This window comes from Carettochelys insculpta, chromosome 1 (assembly GCF_033958435.1).
Source record: "Carettochelys insculpta isolate YL-2023 chromosome 1, ASM3395843v1, whole genome shotgun sequence".
Taxonomy (NCBI): domain Eukaryota; kingdom Metazoa; phylum Chordata; order Testudines; family Carettochelyidae; genus Carettochelys; species Carettochelys insculpta.
In genome coordinates, this window is record NC_134137.1 from 98823180 (window position 1) to 98842021 (window position 18842).

The 18842-nt window shown below is 47.9% G+C and overlaps 1 long non-coding RNA gene across 1 annotated transcript in view; it reads left to right on the forward strand.

Moving 5' to 3' along the window:
- The window catches only part of LOC142005700 (uncharacterized), a 109422-nt gene that overhangs the window by 63124 nt on the left and 27456 nt on the right, over positions 1-18842 (forward strand). The window contains exon 2 of the long non-coding RNA XR_012643109.1: positions 3982-4040. This is a non-coding gene — a long non-coding RNA (uncharacterized LOC142005700). The remainder of the gene's footprint in view (positions 1-3981; positions 4041-18842) is intronic.

The window sequence follows — 18842 nt, forward strand, 5'->3', positions numbered from 1 at the left end:
GGCAGGGCACACGTGCAGCCACCTGCTGCCCCCAGTCGGCAGGTGGACCCAGAGGGGACCCGGGTCCGGGAGGCCCTGCGGGCCCACTTCGACCAACAGACCGCGGGGTGAACTCTTCCCAGGCCCCCTACTGCCCGCCCCTTCCTCCCCCACACTCCTGCCCCAACGCCCACACCATGGAGCACCACCCCCCCCCCCACTTGTCCTGGACAAATGACAGCACGAACTTGTGGCTGAATGTAAACTTTTGTTTTGTCTTTCAGAAACTTTTTTTTTTTTGGGTCAATAAATATATGTCAAACACAAACCAAAAAGTAGGGACAAACATTCCACAAAAGCAATATGTGCACAAATAAAACAATACAACAAAGCAAACAACTGTGCGCCATCAAAAAAGGAAACCAGGGAGGAGAACGGGGAGAACTATTTACATGGGGGGACGGGGCAAACGGGGGCACCAAAACAAAAGAGTCCAACTATATACAACAAGGGGGGGGGGCCACGTCCCGGGCCCCTCGCCCCTATAGACCAGCACTGGGCGTGCCTGGCTGGGAGCCCTGCCGTGCCTGCAGTCTGGTCCACGGCTGGGTGGGAGCGGGCTGGACCGGAAGGTATCGGTGCCGGTGAGTCTTAGGTGGCTCCAGGGGTCCCTCGGCGCTCTGGCCCTCGCAGGTGGGTGGTGGGGCGACGGCGGACAGCCCGGCAACGGCCGGAGCAGCTGGTGGTGGGGCTGAAGGAGCGGGCAGGGCGGGCGATGGCTCGGCCTGTGCGGCATGGGGGGCCAGGTAGTCGACAAGCCGGTTAAATGTCTGCATATAGGCCCCCCATGCCTCCTGGCGCCAGGCCAGCGCCCGCTCCTGCAGCTGGAGGTGCTGCTCCGAGACCTCCAGCTGCCGGCAGAGGATGGCCAGCAGCTGGGGGTCCGTCGCCGTCGCCGGTAGTAGGCGCGGGGTCCGCCGTCTAGCCCTCCGCGGGGCCGGTCGTTCCTCGGCCGAGGGGCAGCCCTGGAGCGATGGTCCCGGAGGGCTCTCCGGGACAACTGAGACCTCGCCGGCGCTCTCTTCCGGTCCTTCAGATGGTGCAGGTGCAGGTGCAGGACACAGGAGAGGAGGGGGGAAAGAAGAATGGAGACAGGCGTTAGTGTGGTCCCCAAGCCATGGCCTCTGTCCCCCCCGCCCTGTGCTGCAGGTTCCCCATCCCCGTCCCCGGGACATGCTGCTGTGATGGATGGGGTTCAGGGGTCCCCCTGCCCTGCACCCCGTCCCCTGGTGGGAGCGACTCTCACTTCACCGCGCAGGGTCTGACAGCAGGAGAGCTTTCTTTGCCCACAGATGGCCAGTTTCTGGCAGGAGTGACAGCACCAGCTGTCGGAAGAGACAGTCCTTCCAACCCGTCGTGGGGAGAAGACCCCAAGGGGGGCCCCTCTCGGATGCAGCTTTCCCCCTCCTCTGGCTGGCTGCCTAGCAGCTCTCCCTTCCCCTAGCCTCTACCTGTGGCCCCCGCCCTCGCCCCCCAATTCCAAGCCAGCTCGGCTCCTCCCTCCTGTTTGTTCAGGGCAGAGGTGTCACCTGCCAGCTGTAGCGCCAGGATCCTCCTTTGGCCCTGGGAGCTCTTCGGCTCTTGTGGCTCATATGTAGCCTGAGTCTCCCTTTGGCACTCCCCCCACTCCATCACATGCTGCTGCTGCTGCGGGGTGTCCCACCCCCTCCGCCCGGGGGCCCCTCGAGGTTCCGCTCCCCCCTGGCCCGGGGATGGGGCATGGCACTGTCATGCAGGGTGGCGGGGGGCAGGGGCTGATGTCTGCAGTGCTGTGAGGGCCATGGCCCTGCTGTCCTTGGGGCCATGGCCATGTGAGCATGTGGGGGGCCCTGGACACATCTCTGTTCCCCCCGCCCCTCCAGCCCTGGGGTGTCCACCAGAGAGGGGTACCTACCTGTAGGTCCGCTCCCACGGTCTGGAGATCCCCGGGGGTCGGAGGCCCTGCTGCTGCTCCGGGATGGCAGGAGGAGGATCTGCAGGCTGGATTCTGTGGAGGAGGAGCCCCCCTCCTCCTCCTCCTCCTCCTCCTGCCGCGATGTCCCGGGGATGGCCTCCGGGAGGGACCCCCGGGGTGAGGGGCTTGCCTCCGGGGCGGACTCCGTCTGCAGGGCCTGCTGGGGCTCGTCAGCCAAGGTGTCAAGGGTGGCCGGAGGGGAGGAGGTGTGCCGGGAGCCCAGGATGTCCCTGAGCTCCCTGTAAAAGGGGCAAGTGACGGGGGCGGCCCCAGATCGGCTGGCCGCATCCCGGGCCTGGGAGTAACCCTGCCACAGCTCCTTGACCTTACTCCTCACATGATCCGGAGTGCGGGCAGGGTGACCCCGGGCAGCCAGGCCATCGGCCAGCCAAGCGAACGCATCTGCATTCCGCCTCTTGCTCCCCATTACCTGGAGCACCTCCTCCTCGCTCCAGAGCCCCAGCAGGTCCCGCAGCTCGGCCTCCGTCCAGGAGGGGCCCCGCTGCCGCTTTCCAGACTGGCTGCCCTGGCTCCCCTTGGGGGGTGGGCCCTGGGGGCGCTGGGGGGGCTCCTGGCTAGCCATCGCCGCTGGGTGGGTGGCTGATGGCTGTGCAGGCTCGCCGCGTGTGCAGGCTGCAGCCTGCACGTTGCCTCAGCTTCCTGCAGAGTCAGGGCGGGGGAGGGGACCTTTAAGGGGCCGCTCCACGCGGCCACCAGTGAGGTGAGGGGCTGGAGAGAGCGTCTCTCAACCCCCCAGCTGATGGCCGCCATGGAGGACCCGGCAATTTCGACGTTGAGGGACGCAGATCGTCTACACTGTCCATACTTCGACGTTGAACGTCGAAGTAGGGCGCTATTCCTATCTCCTCATGGGGTTAGCGACTTCAACGTCTCGCCGCCTAACGTCGAAGTTAACTTCGAAATAGCGCCCGACGCGTGTAGCCGCGATGGGCGCTATTTCGAAGTTAGTGCCGCTACTTCGAAGTAGCGTGCACATGTAGACACAGCTAGAGAGAGATTGGGACAGAGAGAGGGACAGAGGGAGAAAAGAAAACACAAGCGGTCTTAGAATTGTATGGAAGTCAAAGATTGTTCATTTCTAATGTAAGGCCCAGATTGTACCTAACCAAACTCCACCCACCAGGAGTACAGGGGAAGTCAGCGTTCTTCTCTCATGTCCTTGGCCAGTGGGGATGAATCCCATAGCCATTTCAAGAATCCACCTTTCAGATCATGCCCTACATTAAACAAGATTGAACTTCAAGCTCCTTTTCAAATTTTTAGCCAATGGTTGGAGAACTCATCTAGGTAATGTGAGTTCTGGGTGCATTTACTCCTGGTGTGGAAAAGAAATTTTAAAGTGAGCCTTCCACAAAAACATCCTAGACATGGTTCTATATGATTGTGCTCTGTGTGTGTGTGTGTGTGTGTGTAGAGGGTAATCTCTCCTGTTGCAATTGTTTCACTGTTAATAATTAACAGGAGAAGTGTAGGGCTTTAACTGGGATCACCCAGGTGAATGCTGTAAACACTGGGCTGGGTGGTCATTCTCTGACCCAAGTAATACAATTCACTTTTACACAATAGAACTGCTTCAGCAGGACAGACAGAGATCCCCCCCATCAGAATGCCCTGTAGTCCAATGCCAGTGTTTAAAGCACTGTAGGGGGTGAAAAACAAGTTTAAATCTGTTCTCCATATCAGCCAAACAGATAAATTATGTCAGATCTCTCATGTACTAGGGCTGTTCTAATCACAGCTCATAAGTGGGAGAGATGTGCCAGTACTGACTCCTCAAGTTAGGCGCTGCCTAAGTCCTCCTTTGCAAAAACTTAGAAAACTATGAATCCTGAGCAGAGTCCTCTTAATAGATGGGACTCAGGCCTCTCCAGTATTTCCTGTGGGCTAATTTAGAAAGCTCCTAGCTAAGTCTGCTGGGTTTTGTGGATCTCCTTCTTAGGTACCATAATTTCTTACGTTTTTTATAGGGAGTCTGGCCACTTCACACAGGGACATGAATTCCACAAGGCGGAAAGGCATGTAGAAGGTAGGAGATATGATGCTGACTCTGAATATTCTTCTGTGAAGCTATTCCTTGGTACTGTGTGTAAGAACCAACATTTTGATGCTTCAGAGCAATTATTTAATGTAATCTTTATGATGTGATATAATAAATGGTAAAGGAAAAGGAGTTTGCCACTATTTCTTTCCCCCTGTTCTGGGGCTGATGTCACCGTATGCTGTTACCTTGCATCTCTGAAGATTTGTAACAAAGCTTTGTTTGAATCCTACTGAGGGTGAATTTTGAAGTCTCAGGCTAAGACGCTGCCAACATCACTTGCTTTGCTGTAATTATAGTACATTTTTCTCAAGAGCTGAGCTTAACTATTACAAGTCTGGGGCAAGACATGTCAATAAGGCTGTGTGAAAAGCATAGAGTTCTTGCCTGTTCAGTTTTTGCCTTTTCTTCTTCCTGTGTTATCTGTATACCACTTTGAATGAGTAACCCAGCTTCCTCCCTGCAGTCTAAGTGGTGTTTTGTCATTTTTAGTTATTTACCTCATAACACTGGAAGCGGTGCTGAGTTACTCCAACCTCAGGAGAAGCAGAGCCACTCCTCTGAGAAACGTGCATCATATATCAGGATACACACTTCTTCCTGCAACTCTGTAGCATGAAACAGCACTATTCATACTGCATCATCTACAGCCCACTCTCCCAGCACACCTAGCCAATTAAACAGGGAAGAAATGGTCCTAAATCCCCCTTAATCCTCCTGGGAACAGTCCCTGCTACTATGACTATAATGACTGCCTTTCTACTTGTCCCTTGCCCACAGTCCACAGCAGTCACCTTTGCCCTCCCTAGGTGTCCACATATACTAACCCCAAGCATGTTCTAGCCCTAAGTATTTTCATGCAGTTGGCAATTATTAATTGTTGCATATTTATTTGGTAAATACAAAGGAAATGCAAATCATTTTAGGATGATTTGTTGCAGAATAAAGCACTGTATAACATGAAGGAAACAGGTCTTGTATAATTCAATTAGTTAATATATTAGTCTTTCACCACCTCCATGAGCAAAATTTGTTTGGTGCACTCCAACTGTGTGCATTACAACTCCCCACCCGACACATTTTTTCACCGTTCTGCTAATAGTACACCCAGATTAAACAAAGAAATTGCAAATCACCAGCATAACTCATTACTCCAAAACCACAGCCAGAACTTTGTGTTGTCACTTATCTCAAATAGTCCCTTTGAGGTACAGGAAACTGATGAGGCACTGCATGGGGCAAAGGCTTGTATAAGCTCCCCACATTCATATTTGGATTCATTCATCAGCTTCCACTTTGTTATGTTATGTTATAACCAGTCTTTGCCACTCTCCTTCTATGTGAAGTACCACAGTGTTTTTACTCAGTCAGTACCTGGAGGTAGTTGTTCTGCAGAAGTAAGTTTCTTTGGGGTCATTTGCCTTTTCCTCTTACTTTTTTTTGTTTTTTTTTTACTGTATGGCTTCCACCGTAGTACTATGTGATAAGAGATTTTCAGAAGAAACACTCTTTCTAGATTTCAGCATCTAGAATGGTTAAGTGTAGCTATGCTATGAGCATCTTGTTCTGTCTCCTCTTCTTATTAAAGATATTTTCCCTCTTTTATGGCAGGGAAATCCCTGCCAGGTAGGATAAGGACAGTGTTGGAGCTGATTTCAAAACCTTGTGTTGACCCTACTGGACTGATTGAGTTCAGTATCGATTTTGTAGTTATGGCTCAAATGTGACCGTACAGGGAAGAGTACTTCATAGCTGAGCATCCCGGGATTATATTGGCTGCTCAGAGTGTTTTAGATTCTGCTCCCTATTTTTCATTAACCGGATTTTGGAGAGCACAATTCCTGGAGTTCAGTATTTTAAATTTCTTGATGTACCCTTTGAATGTCACAGGCTATGTTTATTGACCTCTTGTCTGCTTATGACACTCACAATCATCATGCACTCCAACTGAAACTAGCAAGAATTTTAAGAAACGTCAAGCTGACTGAAGTCATCTCTCCCCTGCTCTAGAATCCATGTTCTTTGTCAAGATGGATGATCTGCAAGGATCAACACTAGCACCCTTGTTGATTAATGCCTACACAACCAGCTGAATTTCCCAATGTGCAAAGAATAATTCATGCAGATGATTTTTATTGCCATGTAGTTAGAAGGATTTGAGGACACAACACATTCTAACTGGCTCACTGAGTGTCCTTGGGGACTATTATTTCACTTGGTTTCTGAATGACAACCCTACCAACACATAAGTGTCTCTCATCTGAAACATCATAAGGCCAAGTAAAACATCAGATATCACAGGATGGTACACTTCGTACTCATGATGAACATCTGAGGTCACACTAGACTGAATTCTGATAATAGCAAAGTGCACCAACAAAACATTTGGGCAAAATTATTATTTGCCTGTCTCACCTTTGAAACACTACAGAAAATATACTCAAAATACCAATGGGGATGAAAAATTGTGAAAAAGCTATTTTTGCATAGCCCAAAGATATTATCAAGTCCATCAAACAAATAAGACATTGAATACATTTTAGAGCAATTTTCTTTCTAGGAGCTGAGAAGCATTTTATATGCAGCTGACTTTCTCAGCCTCTGAGGTAGGCACTGTAAAAGCTGAATATTTTTGAAAAGTTGCTTTAAACAGTTATTTTGGCAAGAAGCATACTGACATGTCTGAACAGCTATTTTTCTACCACCGAATAGTTTTAAACCATCACTATATTTCACTGAAAGTTAGATATCTCATTGTCATCGCATGAGTCTACTGCCTATAGAAAACATGGAAGCAAAAAGTACACAGGCAACACAAAATAAAGTAGAAAGCATACTAAAAGTATCTCAATTTTGTCAGTGCACTGAGTAGCTTTACATGAGAGATACATCACACTGGCACTTCAGAAATGAAGCAAAAATAGTATTTTAAAACTGCATTCAGGAGAGAATATTTTGATCTTCCATTTAATCATGCAGCACCTTCTCAGATATGATTCAAAATCCACATGTAAATACAACAGGAGGGAATTCAGACAAGTTACAAATATGAAAGTTTTTAGCTCTTCGGGGGAAGCTATGAGACAATAATTGCATTTAGCAGAGCATACATCATTGAAAGCTTGATACAACATCCATGGAAATCAAAGGAGAAAATTAAAAATGACTTCAGCGGAATAGTATTGGTCCTCAAATCTAAGCTGCTAAATGTACAGCAATGTTGTCCATAACAGAGAAGTAGCAAAACAATATATACATGATATTTTTTTTAATTTTCAGAAACAAAAGAGAGTCCTCTAAATCAAGTTGTTAATACATTTCAGTGAATATAATGTGCACGAGTTCTTTCACCATTGTTCATCCACATAGTTCTACTGAAATAAAGGTTGTAGGACTGGTCATGTGAAAGGGAGGCAAGCTGACCTATAGGATGAAACACTGGGGTAATAGCTATATTTGAGCAGGGAGGTGTGACTCCCAGCTTGCGTGAATGTAACCATGTTAGTTCTGCTTCAGCTAGTGACATCAGAACAACTGGGGTAGTACAGGAGATGTCTCAGGATAGCCTTCTGATTCTGTATCCACTGGGCCAAGGTAGGTTTGTGCACAGGCAGCTAGTCTGTCCTATCTCAGTTACCCTGTTATTTTTAGTGCATTATCCAGAGCAGGGTGTGGGAGTATTCAGGAAATCTGGGGATCACACATCCTGGCTCAAAGGAAGACACACAATTTGTAAGTTTCAATTCATTTTCCCAATGTATGCAAAATTCATAATAAAATGCACATCATATTGAAAAGCATATCATAAAGCAATTGGACATCAGATAAGAGAAGCTAAGAGACCCCAGTACAGTTTTGTTTAAAACTATACACATAAAATGATGGGGTCTAAATTAGCATTACCGCTCAGGAGAGAGATCTTGGAGTCATTATGGATAGTTCTTTGAAAACATCTGCTCAGTGCACAGTGGCTGTCAGAGCAAACAAACAAACAAACAAACAAACAGAATGCTGGGAGTCATTTAGACAGGGATAAATATTAAGATAGGAAATATTATATTGCCTCCATATAAAACCATGATAGGCCTTCACTTAGAATACTGCTTGTAGACGTGGTCACCACATCTCAAAATATATACTGGAGTTGCAACAGGTTCAGAAAAGTACAGCAAACATGATCAGGGGTATGGAAGGGCCATATGAGGCAAGATTAAAAAGACCAGGACTCTTTCCCTGTGTCTACATGAGCCCCTTCCTTTGGAAAGGAGCATGTTAATGAGCGGGTTTGAAAGATTCTAATGAGGCACCTCAATGAATATTCAGTGCCTCATTAGCATAATGGTGGCCGTAGTGATTCAAAAGTAAGGCTTTTCAAATCACACGCCGCCCGTGGAGATAGGACCTTCCAAAAGGACACCCACCCCCAGTTAGTGAAAGCCCTTCTTCCAATCACCAGATAGGAAGAAGGGCTTTCGAAAACTGGGGGGGTCCTTTTGGAAGGTCCTGTCTCCACAGGCAGCGTGCAATTCGAAAAGCCTCACTTTCGAATTGCCGCAGCTGCCATTATGCTAATGAGGCACTGCATATTCATTGCAGGGCCTCATTAGCATCTTTCGAACCCACTTATTACCGTGCCCCTTTTGAAAGGAAGGGGCTCGTGTAGACCCAGCATTTAGCTTTGATGAGAGAGGTCTGTATGATCATGGTCTGTCTGGGAAAAAAATAGGTAAAGAAGTATTGCTTTCTTCATCTAATAATATGAGAAGTAGGGGGTCACCAAATTAAATTAATAGGCAGCATATTTAAAACAAAAAAAAGGAAGTACTTTTTCATATCATGCACAATCAACCCATAGAAGTGCCTGGCAGAACATAATGTAAACTATAACAGGGTTCTAGTAAGAAGTAGATAAATTCTTGTATGATAGGTTCATCAATGACTATTAGGAAGGATATGCAGTGATGGTGTCTCTAACCTCTGTTTGTAAGAAGCTGAGAATGGATGACAAGGAAGGATCACTTGGTTATTACCTGTTCACTTCATTCCTTCTGGATGACTTGGCATTGACCACTGTTGGAAGACGAACTACTTGGCTAGCTGTATCAATGTATAACCATTGTGGCAACTCTTATGTTCTTATGTATTCTCCATAATACAGGTTGAACCTCTCTTGTTTGGCACTCTTAGGACCTGACTGGTGCCAGACAAGGGAATTTGCCGGACAGCAAAGCTGGGTGTACATGTGCAAGAAACGTCAAAATTTCCAGCCCTCTTATGAAAGAAAGCAGGGAGTGCCTGCATGTGAAGCTTTCATAAGGAAATGGAAGGAACACGGTGCAGACTTCAAAATCCCAACCGCGATCCCGTATCAGGAAGGGCATCCCCTTTCAAAATATTCTTTCAAAATAATACACGTGTAGATGATCCACAGCCCACTCTTTCAAAAGAGGAATCTGCCATGGTGCCAGCAGCTGGAGCTCATGGATGCTCTGGCCTGCAGCTGCAGGGCTGTATGACCTTAAAGCGATACAGGCCCAGAAACCCCGTGGTGGGAAGCTGAGAGTATGCTTGCACGGCACTGTAACATGTCCTCTCACCCACATTCCAAAAGAAAAAGAAAAACAATGGCCACCTCCCATAGGAGCCCCAGAGCCCCCCACTCAGGGCCCTCACAGGGATCACAGGGGACTGGAAATGAGAAAAAAAAGGGCACACTCCTGGAACAACCAGGAGCTGAGAGACCTCCTTGGCCTCTGGAAGGAGGAGGAAGTCCTCAGGGAAATGGGTGTCAAGTGTCACAATGCCTCAGCTTTCACATGCCTGGCCCAGGGCCTCTTCACCCATAGGCAACCAGAGTGTACTGCGGAAGGTGAAGGAGCTCTGGTAGGGCTATGCCCAGGCCTGGGACAATGCCAGCTGCCCTGGAACAGGTCCATCCATTTGTCCCTACTACAAGGAGCTACAGGACATCCTGAGGCCCTGGGACAGCTTCCCCCCATCCTTGATATGCCTGCAGACAAGCTGAAGACAGATGAGCAGACAGGATCATGGAGCCAGAGCCTGACCCTACTGCAGAGTAGTTGAGCGAGGAGGGGGACCTCATGATTGATGTGCCCTCCTGGTCATCCAGCCAGGCAACTGGGAGACAGGTATCACTGAACCTCATTGAGGGACCCTCTGGTAAGTACATGGTGGGGCACAAACCCTGACCTTTGAGGTGGGGGCAACGCACCTGCCAGCTGGCCATGCATATGACCTGTGGTCCCGGGAACTTTTCCACATGGGCTGGGATCACCTTACCCACCTGTGATGCCCCATGGCTGCCATGCCTTTGGATAAGACTTGTTGGATAGGACATGTTGCCCCTGGGAGGAGGGATAGTGCCCTGAGTGGGAGGGATGTGGCTACACAGTCATTGCCCCAAGGGCCATAATACAGTACTGACACATCATCCTTCTTTCCATACAACTGCACCAACCAACGGCCAGCACAGCCCCCCAGCAGTGGTGGAGAATGCCCAGGCATCCTCTCATGCAGCACAATGTCAGGAGCATGGCCAGAGACCTCCTCAGCAGACAGAGGATGGCATAGCCAACCACAGCCAGGTCGAGATGGCCGAACGGCACCTTCACCTCACTGAGGCTGACATGGCATGGAGGAGGGTGGCCCGGGACAGGCTCATGGACTACCTACAGGACATTAACATCATCCTGCAGGAACTTGCAGCCAATGTGGCCCACATCCTTGCTCCCCTGCCACCCTCCCTGCTGAGCCCCCTGCCAAGGATCCCTGCTGAGACATTTGCTGTCCCCCTGCCAAGCCAACTGCTGAGTCCCCTGCTGAACCCCTCCCATGGCCATACCTCCCAGTGCTCCCCACCCTATCCCAGCCTTGCCAAGGACCCCTGACCTGGGGAGGAAGGGCATCCTGGGGCTGACTGGGCTCACAGCCTTCCAACCCAACCCTGGACTGATCCCTCCCATCCCCCCTCCAGGTTGAGGTGCCTCCTATCCTCCCAAAGGCACATTGTTCACCCCCTGTCCCTCCTAGACAGGTTTTTGTTCATTCAGTTAGCAGTTTCGGTAGTGGGTAGTAAATGTTTTCTTTGACAAACACTCCATGTGCCATGCTCTTCAGGGAGGGATGGTGAGATGTGGCTGTGGGGGGAGGATGGTTGTGGCTTAGAGGGGTCACTGGGTCTTGTCAGTGAAGTTCTGCCGGAGGGCCTCCCTGATGCAGAGCCCATCCTGGTAGGACATATTCTCTTGTGAGAGTGTAGCAGGATTGAACCACTGAGTTGCCTGCATTCTACTTCTGTCTTGTTCCTGGCCCCCTGCCCCTTGGCCCCCTCCCTGCCTGCTCCACACCCTTCAGCCTCCTCCTCACCCCTTGCCACCGAGGATGTCCCTTGCTCTGGAACCCCTCCCCACTCCCTGTAGAGGGTATGTAACCCGAGCATGGCTTACCTCCATAAGTAAGGTCTCAACAGTGGCCTTGACCAAGATGAACTGATATCCCACAGAGTGGTAGGATTCCAGTGGCCAGCTTACATATGGCTATGGCAACCCGATTCTTGGGGGGAGAGAGCAGGCTGCATGCAGGTGTCCTGATGCTTGAGTGTGGAGGAGAGCCACTGGCAGAGCTTGTGAAATGTCTGCCTGCTCATGTGGGAGGTCTGGCTCTATCAGGCATCATCCCACTCCTCCAGCACCAGGTGGTCCCACCAGTTGGTGTTTCTGGGGTATTGCCAGAGGCAATGGGGCACCTGGAGAGGGAAACATCGGGGTCCCAAGCTGGGGGCTCCATGGCCCCAGGAGGGCTGTTCAGCCTCCCACGTACATGGGGGATGGCCAGCATGCCAGCACAGTCTCCAAGAGCAATGTGTCCTCAGCCAGGAGCAGCAGCTGGGACTCCATGCTGGTGCATGCTGAGCTCTGCTTGGCTGGAGGCAGCTGGGCAGCACTTAGCTCATGCAAGTTGGTGGTGTTGGGCAGGCGCCCTTTAAGGGAGCAGCTGGCTGCAGCCCTGGAAGGGCTTGTCAGCCATGTGACCCCATCCGCTGCGTTTCCAGCTCCCTTCTTTCAAAAGAGCGCCTGGAGCCATGTGGACACTTCTTTTTGAAGTAGTCTTTTGAAAGGGCAGCTCAGTGGTTCGATCCAATTTTTATGTGTGGTTGCTATCTCTCGAAAGCCACACTTTTGAATGCCCTCATTTGATAGGGTGCTTACTTGTAGACACAGCTGAAGCGATTAATATTTTATAACATATTACCAATATTTCCACTCCTTACCGAGCTCTTAGAAGACATTGAGCTAAATTACAATTACAGCTAAATAACAGCACAGAACACTTTGAATAAGGACTGATTGTCATAAAGAAACTTTATGGGACCACAGGAAACTTGTCCATGCCCATGATAAGTGGTCGCTCAGCTAACAAAAATCATACCAGATTACAGAGTTTGCTGGACAAGAGAGTTCCAGATTGGAGATGTTCAATCTGTATTGTGAACCAAAGGGGAAGTAGTTTCTTCAGGGGTTTTTGAGTCTGGTTAGCTGGCTGCTGATTTTGAACAGTCAGACACAAGGTTAATTAGAGGGGCACTGTAAGAGGCTATTTGAATCATGGACGCTTTGACTTACCATTTTGCAAATAACTTCTAGTCATGTGCCTGTGTGTGGTAAATTGGCCAGGTAATGGCTTCTTATTACCTTGAATTATACCTGGAGAGCTTATTTCATGAACATTAATTACAAGTAGTAAATATTTCTACCTGTAGAAACAGGAATCCAGTGTTACCACTCAGTAATTTATGCATGCCACAAATAAAGGCTCATTTTATTTCAAATGCTCTAATTTAATAACGGGATAAAACCCAAACTTTTGAATAACCTGAGGACATGAAAATGAGGACCAGTCTTATTTTTAGGATTCTCACACCTGGATGTAACTCTATCTTTCCTTGGAAAATGAACCCCCAGGCATGTGGTACATAGGATACTATGAGTAATGGGAAAAACATGGCAAATGTAGGTAGGTCATGGACAAGATTTCTGTAGTGGTTGGAGAGGGAGCTGGGTACAGGTTACCTCTGACTGCAGTCTAATGAGGGACTTCAAAATCTTTATCTGATCCCCCAGGATCTTCATCCTCAGCGCTCTTTCCTGGGTATGCCAACACAGTCTTTCATTACTTGTCTCCCTCCACATTCTTGTTTCATTTTGTCTTGCATCTGTTGACTACAGCACATTGCAAAAATATCGTTCTTACCCTCCTGGGTTGCCACTTTATCTATCGGTGGTTCTCTTTGCTAGTGTGGAGGAAGGTGTTCTCAAGAGTACAGAAGTCGAAGTCTACAGATGTCAAAGAAACAATAAATGGAAACAGTGTTGTTATTGCTTTCACAGTTGTGACTCACAGAAGTTATACACCCTTCTTTTTCACCATCCCTTGGCCAGCACACAGGTCACTACAAGTCTTAGTTATGGTGAGTTCATGGGCTTGCGGGAAAAATCAGAAGAGGAGAAGCGTGGTTTGCAAAGGTGATTACTATAAGCTGGTAGGAGCATATTCTGAATATTGGTACCCTTTCCCACAGTCTAAGATAATTGAACTTGATATTTCACCCCTAAGGGTAACCCAGGATGCAAGGGACCATCTCTGGTATGCATGTAGTTTCAGACTGGCTCTGTATGCTGCTTGCCTGTATGCCACTCTGCGGAAATAATTGCTGTGGTTGGAGTTGGGGAAGAAATAAGGCAGCTCGCCCAAACAACCTTTGGTAGAGGATTGCAGAATAACAATGTGAAAGTTTCCTTGAGATCTCTATGGTGATTCCCTGGACATCCTAGTGTATGTAAGCAAACTTTTCTTCCAGGCCCCCACTGCCTAGCTGCCTAAGCTCTGTTGTTAGATTCTGTCCCTTACTCCTCCTCTATCACACAACAAAGGATATGGGAGTTAAATCTCCTCTCACTGTTTAGTAACAAAGCCAGTGCTCCGCTCTCCTGCATCCTGAATTCCAGAGCCGGAGTGCTGGGACAAGGTAGACATCTCCAGAGTAAAAAAAATTGCCCTGACTTGTTTCACAGCTGGACACCCCTGCTGAGTGCTCCACATCCTTCTCCAGTTCCATCTTCCTTGTTCACCAATTGCACATCAAGGTTTAACCCTTTGGTCAATGTGTCCAATTCCCAGAAGTATCCATGGGGCTGAAGGTGAGGTTGTTACCAAGGACAGCATGTAGCTCCTTATAGAAGTCCCATGTCCTTGTTGCTTCACCAAACTGAAAGTCATGGTTTGTCTCCCTTGCCTTCCAGTACACCTGCCTCAGTTCCTTGACTTTAGCATGTTACTGCTGTGTGTCTCTTCACACCCCTTCTCCTGCATGCCCACAGGTATCAAAATTCCTATGGCTGCAGCAAGGTTCTGAGCGCACAATTTCCTTGCCCTGTATGCTCAGTAGATCCAACAGCTCCAGTGTGCTCCACATGGAAGCACATCTGCTGAGTAATCAGCTGGTTAGATGCTGTGAGAACTGGAAATGTTTAACAAACAGGAAAAAGAAATACAAAAACACTCAGTTGTGGGCAGAGGTAGCTCAGGCAGTTGAGAATGGGCCTGTTGACTTGAGGGTTGTAAGTTCAGTCCTTGAAGAAGCCATTTAGGGATTGGGGTGAATAGGTGTCAGGCTTGGTCCTGGTAAGAGGGTAGGGGACTGGACTAGATGACCTTCTAAGTCCCCTTCTGGCTTTAGGAGATGTGTATCTCCAATTACTTCTTTTTCTTTTCTCTTTTAAATGGTGTGTGTGCATGTGCAAGCACACACACGTGTGTGTATGTGACCTTCAGGGACAAAGACTTCACACATCAGAGTGGTCATCATGGACATTACAGAATACCACCTAGAAGCCAATTAGAGCAATGACCAAGTAAGGTATTTTCACTGATGCTGTGTTGCTCTAATTACATGGCTAAAAGCTCCTCAAGGTGTTTAGAGAGTACATTTAGGAACTTGCACTGGCAGGAGGAGCATTTCAGTGTATTCACATCCACTATTTAGTTGACAAAAGCTGACTGCATGTATGAATTACCAAAAGCTTGACCTCAGGAAAAAGCTCTCTGCACTTCCCTTTGCCTTATCTTGGGGCCGCCTTCAGATCAAGGAGAATAATTGTGTCCTACACTTTTGAACACTCAAGAATCAGGTACTTCTAATAGGATAATTATCCAGACTTCTTTTGAGATCCCCTCACCACTTATCCTCCCCTAATATTTTCCATTCTCATTAATTTAGCAACTTTCTGCTTGTGACAAGTAGTTCAAGTGATTTCCTGTATTTAGAGACACCAAAGCGTCATAAATATTGAATAGTGTTATTATTTCGATAAGTGCTGCATCCTAGTGCTAAGTCTTTGAATCACAATTCACATCAAGGGACAGAGGGATCATTCTGAGCATCCATGTTACATTTGCTAGAATTTGTATTGCTGCTTTAGAATCACATCTGATTTTTAAACAGTCAAATGTCAAACAAACATATTGAAACTTAAGTTAGCAGTGGACGGGTAGGTGAGATTTTAGGTTTAGTAAGGTATAATGCAGGAGTGGTGAACAGCCAGTGGCTGCTCATCCGGGTTAGCACCAGCCAATTATCAGATGCTTTGTTTGCCTGAGCCTGCACAGGCATGGAGCCCTGCAGCTTGCAGTGGCCATGGTTGGCCATTCTTGTTCAATGGGCACTATGAGATGTGGTATGGGCAAGGCCACCCTGATGGCTAACCCTGATGAAACACATGCATCTGTGGCACCAGACGTTCCTCACTACTGGCCTAGCTTGATTCCAGGGAGTTTTCATTAGTGCTGCCTTTAACCTAATTCTGCTCACACTGAAGTCCAAGGCAATGCTGACTGCTTTTGAAACTACCTCCCTTCATGTTGAAAGTGGTCCACAAGCAAGGCAGTGTTAAAGTGGCAAATATGTGAGACATCTTCCAGAGCACTTCTCATTGAACTCTCCTTAAATGCAGGGGGTACAATCTTGGCTCCACTGAACTGAAAAGAAGCTTTGCCATTGACTTCAATGGAGACAGCATTTCACTCTATGTCACAATGGAGTAATCACTACAATCTTTCTTGGCTAAAAGACATAGTCTGGGATTATTGAGCTGTTTCCCTGAGACTCTCAAAAGCAGATATTAGCAGATAAAAGCAGTTATATGAGAGAGGCAGCAGCTTTGGTTAAATCAACAAGAAAAAAATCAGAGAGGAAGAAGATTACTATACAACTGCTGTCTTCCATTCCTGTTATTATGTTGCACTTGTTTATAGTAGATGGAAGTACACAGATGTGGTAAAAGCCTATTTGCTTTCATTTGGTGACAGTAAAACCCTTCTCTAAAATGGCATGAAAGTTACACCTTTCGCTGCACTGCATTCTCCCAAAATGCCCTACTGACACCGCTCCGAACAACTATGGGTTCTGTGATTTCGGAGTGCAAGATGTTGAAATTGAAAACAGTAAAAATATATGTATATGTTTAGTTCAAAATGTATGTGGGTGTTGTCAGATTCATTTTTTATTTAAATGTGCTTCATTTTACTGCTGTAGTGTGACACTAATCAACCATCAGAGATGATGATGAGACAGTAGAAAAAAAAAAGCAACAACTGCGGCAGCTCTGTCATCATCATTTGGACGTGATACATTTTGGAGCAGTGGCTTCATTGCTCATAATGCAGTACCCAGGAGGAGGTGTGTATGCAGGCCTGGGTTAAGCTGTATGTAGTCATAATCTTTGTGCTGCTTCTCCTCATTCTGCTGCCCACAGGGCTGATTCATACTATAAATTGCAAGGGTGTCATCCTTTGCAAAGGCATAGCCCAGGTGTCTTAACCGAGTAAATAGTTCATTGATGGCACCAGTGTGGTTACTGAGGGGAACTTTCGTATGTGTTAAAGTTTCCAGTAGAGCTTGGAACTGTGAAGTTGCAAGGGTGACAGTGACTAACATGGACATTGCCACCACCGCCTTTGTCTCTGTTGTAGCTTTCCCCAACACGTCACGCAGCATAAGGATCACCTGCGTCTTGCGATGCAAAAAGGACAGTCTTATTCATTTGTCATGGGAGCTGTTGTGACTTAGTTACAAGCCTGGAGCAAGGGGCAACATGTAGGTGACTGCTCATGAGAAGCAAATCAGGGACACCCTTTTAATCAGAGGGAGAGAGGTTGCGTCTACACTATGAGAAAATTCAAATTTAAGGCAGTTAGCTCGATTGGACCAAGTGACTGTCGTCATTGTAAACAACATTAGCTTGATTTAGGGAGCACTAATATTGAAATAATAGTGATATCGTAATATTGTCTGAACCAGGAGTGTGTAGCATCATGTTTGAATGTAAAATCTCAAACAAATTCCAGTGTTGAAGCGCCATGTCTTTAAATCGAATTTACTAGCCTCTGTAAGTGTCCGGTATGTATCCCACAAAGCTAGGCTGTTACCCTTTAAGTGTCAGTGTACAGCTTGTTGTTATTCCACACTCTCTTGCTGAGTCTGGACAGAGTTGTGGCTGCTTTTCCGATCCTCCTATTTAGCTCAGTGTCCAACGACAGGGTGTCAGTGATGGTGGACCCGAAGTAAACGAACTCTTGGACGACCTCTAACGTATAGTTGTCAATGCTGATTGATGGGGATTCAGCAACATCCTGACCGAGTACGTTTGTCTTCTTTAGGCTGATGGTAAGCCCAAAGTCCTTGCACACTTTGGAGAACTGATCCAGCAGTTTTTGAAGCTGGTCTTCTGTGTGACACTACAGCAGCATCATCTGCGAACAGCATGTCTCTGATGAGGACTTCCCGCACCTTAGGCCCAATCAGCTCCAACTCTTGCATTGAAGTCACCCAAGATGTACAGTTGTTCACGAGCAGGTATTTGCGCTACAGCAGCACTAAGCACGTCATAGAACTTATCTTTTACTTCTGGTGTGGTGTACAGGGTTGGAGCATAAGCGCTGATCAGGTGGACGGGACTGGCGCAAGTTTGGAGCATGATCTGAAGAAGTCTTTCTGATCCACCCATGACTAAATCAACCATTTATAGAAGGGTGTACAGAACCTGCATCCTCAGCACCCTCCTTTATGGCAGCAAGACTTGGACCCTGTATGCCCGCCAGGAAAAGAGGCTGAACGTCTTCCACTTGCGCTGCCTCAGGCGCATCCTTGGAATATCATGGAAGGACAGAGTGACCAACACCGCCGTCCTCGAGCAAGCTGGAATCCCAACCATGCACACCCTCCTCAGGCAGCGTCGACTCCGCTGGCTTGGCCACGTCCACAAGATGAACGATGGAAGGATTCCAAAAGACATCCTGTATGGTGAGCTAGCCTCTGGCAAAAGACATCCCGGACGCCCCCAGTTGCGCTACAAAGATGTCTGCAAGAGAGACCTCAGAGAGGTAGACATCGAGGTGGACAACTGGGAAGAACTAGCAGATGACCGCAGCAGATGGAGGCAGGGGTTACACAAGGGCCTTCAGAAGGGCGAGATGAAAATCAGACAGCTGGCAGAGGAGAAGCGAGTACACAAAAAGCACAATAAGGACTTGTCAGACACCCACCACATCTGCAAGAGATGCAGCAAGGACTGTCACTCTCGTGTGGGTCTTCATAGTCACAATAGACGCTGTAAATGAAGTCCTCAATTGAAACTTTAAAGGGCGCAATCCATAGTCTATGCAGACTGAAGGATGCCTACTACTACTACTACCCTTTAAGTATGGCCACTTCCT